The sequence below is a fragment of the Crassostrea angulata genome, chromosome 2, assembly GCF_025612915.1.
Source record: "Crassostrea angulata isolate pt1a10 chromosome 2, ASM2561291v2, whole genome shotgun sequence".
Lineage (NCBI taxonomy): Eukaryota > Metazoa > Mollusca > Bivalvia > Ostreida > Ostreidae > Magallana > Magallana angulata.
This window is the reverse complement of record NC_069112.1, coordinates 60,793,171-60,799,664: the sequence shown is the minus strand read 5'-3', so window position 1 is coordinate 60,799,664 and position 6,494 is coordinate 60,793,171.

Sequence of the window (6,494 nt, the reverse complement as noted above, 5' to 3'; positions counted from 1 at the left end):
GATACGAAAACTCATGAATACACAGGTTTTCAGATGACCTTGACCTTTGACCTTTACGTCATTTTGATCGGCCATGGAAGACGCTTCCATCCCAAGTGGTCCGAAGTCTTTGTGACAAATAGTAAAAAAATTGGAAGTGATTTTATGGAAATTGAAATACTTTCAGGGGCAATAACTGATAGAAGGGGGTCTCGGAACCTTTCGGTATGAATAGATTGAAAGAGCGCCTAAGTGACTTACAGACGTTATTAAAAGTTTCAAGTCTCTATCTCTTATGGTTTCAGAGGAGTAGCGATAACAATCACTTCGTACACAAAGGGCAAAAACTTTGTAAGTTCTGGGAGTGATCAACCAAAGGGTCATTTGGTATCATAACTTTTAATGGCCAGTCACATAAAGAAAAAAATGCTTTAATATCTCTTAAAACAAAAAAGCTGTCCCTGGAAAAAAAGAGAAGATAAAAAATAAGAATAATAATAAAAAACATAAGAAAAACAAAAGGTCTTTCACCTGAAAGGTGGAAAGACCTAATAAAAGTAAGGCTAGTTTCTACACTAGTAGACTAATTGTTCACGGAACAATTAGAGGCCTTTCCACCTTCCATAATGATTAAAAAAAATTCCCGAAAATGTTGATAATTATTGAGAAATTAGAGAAAAATCAATTTACGAAAAAAAAAATGAAAAAAAAAAATCGGTTCCGCACAGTGGTATCGATCCGAGTACCCTTAGATTCCTAGGCGAGAGTGTTGCCACTACGCTATTTCGCTTGCTATCTGATGGAAGGTAAAATTTGTTGAGTTGTGTAGTGAATTTGGATGATGATAGAAAGAAGAGATGAAGCGTTCTTCTGTCCATCTAAAATTGATACCCAACGCTGAGGAACCTTTAGAATAGATAGGGGCTTAGCGATTGGATGGGAGGGCAGTATTTGTTCACCAGTTTATTAATAAAAATCAGTGCCGCTTGTAAACAATGTGGCCGGATAGCGTTGACTAAGAAATCAACAGGCCAGGTCAAACTCTGGTCGCCAGCGGGTATTTGAAGGTGTGGGAACATTTGTTGGAACTCAGCTGATGCGAATTCTCCTTGTGATTTGAAATGCACGTGCTTAGAAATCTATTAAATGTCATGCATTCGTGGATTACAAGTACGGAAAATCGGAACTGAATTAAGACCAGTCATGTATTTCAGCCAAGTCGGGAAATAAACAAACTGAAAGAAAATGTAAATTTAATTCATCTAAAATCGGGGTCTGGGAAGGAAGAGTTATCTTTCGTTGCACTTCAACACAAGTCGTCACAGGTTGCCGATAGAAATGTAAACAAAGATTTTCAGTGAAATTTGAGCATGAATTTATTAGATACAAATATCGAAGCGTTGAAATTTCGTTTCTCGGGACGATGGTTCGATGCCGCTGAGGTGGATAACTTTCTTCAATAGGGTTCATTTCGTTTGAAATTTGGCAGGCAATTAGATTCAGGTGTGGGGAACAGTCCCATGGATTTTCGCCGAGTTCTACAGAGTTTTACTGGAGCTGGAATTTTTATTTGGAGGCGTAGTCTAAAACGCGGTCTGGAGTCAAATGGCAGGCAGTTTTTCACCTTTTTAAAAAATTCTGACAAACGGTTGTAACGCTTTTTTAGGTTTAATTTTAAAAAGGAATATTAAATTTCAAGTTCAAATATCGAGGGTCATGTTCATATAAGAATTAAATCCTTGTATAAAAGAAGGGGGGGGGGGGACAAATTGTTCATAAAACTGAATCCGATATATATGTTGCATACACTTATTACTCATAAGTTCTAAGAGGTCAAAGGTCAAGGTCAGGTCAAAGGTCAAAGGTCAAGGTCAAACCTAAAAATAAGGGGGGGGGGGGGGTGTGGGTTGGTTGTTTTAAAGAGCTTATTGCACATATAAATGAATCTGAAATGTATATGTTAAATATACTTGTAACGCATCAGTCCTTTAAGGTCAAGGTCAAGGTCAAAGGTCAAGGTCAAACCTAAAAATAAAAGGGGGGGGGAGGGTGAATTTGTGTTTGAAAGAGCTATTCGTACATATAAATGAATCTGATATGATAGATGTTGCAGATACTTATAACACACCAGTCCTAAGAGGTCAAAGGTCAAGGTCAAGGTCAAAGGTCAAGGTCACTCATAAAAAAAAGGGGGGGGGGTGGTGTGTGTTTATTTCTAATGTGTTTGTGAAATCAATGAAATTGAAAGGGGAATTACTGCCAGAAAGGGACGTTGGACCCTTTTGGGATCAATAGATTGAAGAAACTTCTAAGTGTAATGAAGACATTGGTAAACGTTTCAAGTCTCTACCTGTTTTGGTTTCAGAGGAGTAGCGATAACAAGCATTTCGAACAAAAGGGGCAATTACTCACTAACTATTACAAGACGGGAGCTGAAGGGCTACATTTTGAAATGTCTTAAGACGTCCTACTACATCCTTGATCAAATTTCTCTATATCACCCTAAACAAAAGAGATACGAAAACTCATGAATACACAGGTTTTCAGATGACCTTGACCTTTGACCTTTACGTCATTTTGATCGGCCATGGAAGACGCTTCCATCCCAAGTGGTCCGAAGTCTTTGTGACAAATAGTAAAAAAATTGGAAGTGATTTTATGGAAATTGAAATACTTTCAGGGGCAATAACTGATAGAAGGGGGTCTCGGAACCTTTCGGTATGAATAGATTGAAAGAGCGCCTAAGTGACTTACAGACGTTATTAAAAGTTTCAAGTCTCTATCTCTTATGGTTTCAGAGGAGTAGCGATAACAATCACTTCGTACACAAAGGGCAAAAACTTTGTAAGTTCTGGGAGTGATCAACCAAAGGGTCATTTGGTATCATAACTTTTAATGGCCAGTCACATAAAGAAAAAAATGCTTTAATATCTCTTAAAACAAAAAAGCTGTCCCTGGAAAAAAAGAGAAGATAAAAAATAAGAATAATAATAAAAAACATAAGAAAAACAAAAGGTCTTTCACCTGAAAGGTGGAAAGACCTAATAAAAGTAAGGCTAGTTTCTACACTAGTAGACTAATTGTTCACGGAACAATTAGAGGCCTTTCCACCTTCCATAATGATTAAAAAAAATTCCCGAAAATGTTGATAATTATTGAGAAATTAGAGAAAAATCAATTTACGAAAAAAAAAATGAAAAAAAAAAATCGGTTCCGCACAGTGGTATCGATCCGAGTACCCTTAGATTCCTAGGCGAGAGTGTTGCCACTACGCTATTTCGCTTGCTATCTGATGGAAGGTAAAATTTGTTGAGTTGTGTAGTGAATTTGGATGATGATAGAAAGAAGAGATGAAGCGTTCTTCTGTCCATCTAAAATTGATACCCAACGCTGAGGAACCTTTAGAATAGATAGGGGCTTAGCGATTGGATGGGAGGGCAGTATTTGTTCACCAGTTTATTAATAAAAATCAGTGCCGCTTGTAAACAATGTGGCCGGATAGCGTTGACTAAGAAATCAACAGGCCAGGTCAAACTCTGGTCGCCAGCGGGTATTTGAAGGTGTGGGAACATTTGTTGGAACTCAGCTGATGCGAATTCTCCTTGTGATTTGAAATGCACGTGCTTAGAAATCTATTAAATGTCATGCATTCGTGGATTACAAGTACGGAAAATCGGAACTGAATTAAGACCAGTCATGTATTTCAGCCAAGTCGGGAAATAAACAAACTGAAAGAAAATGTAAATTTAATTCATCTAAAATCGGGGTCTGGGAAGGAAGAGTTATCTTTCGTTGCACTTCAACACAAGTCGTCACAGGTTGCCGATAGAAATGTAAACAAAGATTTTCAGTGAAATTTGAGCATGAATTTATTAGATACAAATATCGAAGCGTTGAAATTTCGTTTCTCGGGACGATGGTTCGATGCCGCTGAGGTGGATAACTTTCTTCAATAGGGTTCATTTCGTTTGAAATTTGGCAGGCAATTAGATTCAGGTGTGGGGAACAGTCCCATGGATTTTCGCCGAGTTCTACAGAGTTTTACTGGAGCTGGAATTTTTATTTGGAGGCGTAGTCTAAAACGCGGTCTGGAGTCAAATGGCAGGCAGTTTTTCACCTTTTTAAAAAATTCTGACAAACGGTTGTAACGCTTTTTTAGGTTTAATTTTAAAAAGGAATATTAAATTTCAAGTTCAAATATCGAGGGTCATGTTCATATAAGAATTAAATCCTTGTATAAAAGAAGGGGGGGGGGGGGGGACAAATTGTTCATAAAACTGAATCCGATATATATGTTGCATACACTTATTACTCATAAGTTCTAAGAGGTCAAAGGTCAAGGTCAGGTCAAAGGTCAAAGGTCAAGGTCAAACCTAAAAATAAGGGGGGGGGGGTGTGGGTTGGTTGTTTTAAAGAGCTTATTGCACATATAAATGAATCTGAAATGTATATGTTAAATATACTTGTAACGCATCAGTCCTTTAAGGTCAAGGTCAAGGTCAAAGGTCAAGGTCAAACCTAAAAATAAAAGGGGGGGGGGGAGGGTGAATTTGTGTTTGAAAGAGCTATTCGTACATATAAATGAATCTGATATGATAGATGTTGCAGATACTTATAACACACCAGTCCTAAGAGGTCAAAGGTCAAGGTCAAGGTCAAAGGTCAAGGTCACTCATAAAAAAAAGGGGGGGGGGGGGTGGTGTGTGTTTATTTCTAATGTGTTTGTGAAATCAATGAAATTGAAAGGGGAATTACTGCCAGAAAGGGACGTTGGACCCTTTTGGGATCAATAGATTGAAGAAACTTCTAAGTGTAATGAAGACATTGGTAAACGTTTCAAGTCTCTACCTGTTTTGGTTTCAGAGGAGTAGCGATAACAAGCATTTCGAACAAAAGGGGCAATTACTCACTAACTATTACAAGACGGGAGCTGAAGGGCTACATTTTGAAATGTCTTAAGACGTCCTACTACATCCTTGATCAAATTTCTCTATATCACCCTAAACAAAAGAGATACGAAAACTCATGAATACACAGGTTTTCAGATGACCTTGACCTTTGACCTTTACGTCATTTTGATCGGCCATGGAAGACGCTTCCATCCCAAGTGGTCCGAAGTCTTTGTGACAAATAGTAAAAAAATTGGAAGTGATTTTATGGAAATTGAAATACTTTCAGGGGCAATAACTGATAGAAGGGGGTCTCGGAACCTTTCGGTATGAATAGATTGAAAGAGCGCCTAAGTGACTTACAGACGTTATTAAAAGTTTCAAGTCTCTATCTCTTATGGTTTCAGAGGAGTAGCGATAACAATCACTTCGTACACAAAGGGCAAAAACTTTGTAAGTTCTGGGAGTGATCAACCAAAGGGTCATTTGGTATCATAACTTTTAATGGCCAGTCACATAAAGAAAAAAATGCTTTAATATCTCTTAAAACAAAAAAGCTGTCCCTGGAAAAAAAGAGAAGATAAAAAATAAGAATAATAATAAAAAACATAAGAAAAACAAAAGGTCTTTCACCTGAAAGGTGGAAAGACCTAATAAAAGTAAGGCTAGTTTCTACACTAGTAGACTAATTGTTCACGGAACAATTAGAGGCCTTTCCACCTTCCATAATGATTAAAAAAAATTCCCGAAAATGTTGATAATTATTGAGAAATTAGAGAAAAATCAATTTACGAAAAAAAAAATGAAAAAAAAAAATCGGTTCCGCACAGTGGTATCGATCCGAGTACCCTTAGATTCCTAGGCGAGAGTGTTGCCACTACGCTATTTCGCTTGCTATCTGATGGAAGGTAAAATTTGTTGAGTTGTGTAGTGAATTTGGATGATGATAGAAAGAAGAGATGAAGCGTTCTTCTGTCCATCTAAAATTGATACCCAACGCTGAGGAACCTTTAGAATAGATAGGGGCTTAGCGATTGGATGGGAGGGCAGTATTTGTTCACCAGTTTATTAATAAAAATCAGTGCCGCTTGTAAACAATGTGGCCGGATAGCGTTGACTAAGAAATCAACAGGCCAGGTCAAACTCTGGTCGCCAGCGGGTATTTGAAGGTGTGGGAACATTTGTTGGAACTCAGCTGATGCGAATTCTCCTTGTGATTTGAAATGCACGTGCTTAGAAATCTATTAAATGTCATGCATTCGTGGATTACAAGTACGGAAAATCGGAACTGAATTAAGACCAGTCATGTATTTCAGCCAAGTCGGGAAATAAACAAACTGAAAGAAAATGTAAATTTAATTCATCTAAAATCGGGGTCTGGGAAGGAAGAGTTATCTTTCGTTGCACTTCAACACAAGTCGTCACAGGTTGCCGATAGAAATGTAAACAAAGATTTTCAGTGAAATTTGAGCATGAATTTATTAGATACAAATATCGAAGCGTTGAAATTTCGTTTCTCGGGACGATGGTTCGATGCCGCTGAGGTGGATAACTTTCTTCAATAGGGTTCATTTCGTTTGAAATTTGGCAGGCAATTAGATTCAGGTGTGGGGAACAGTCCCATGG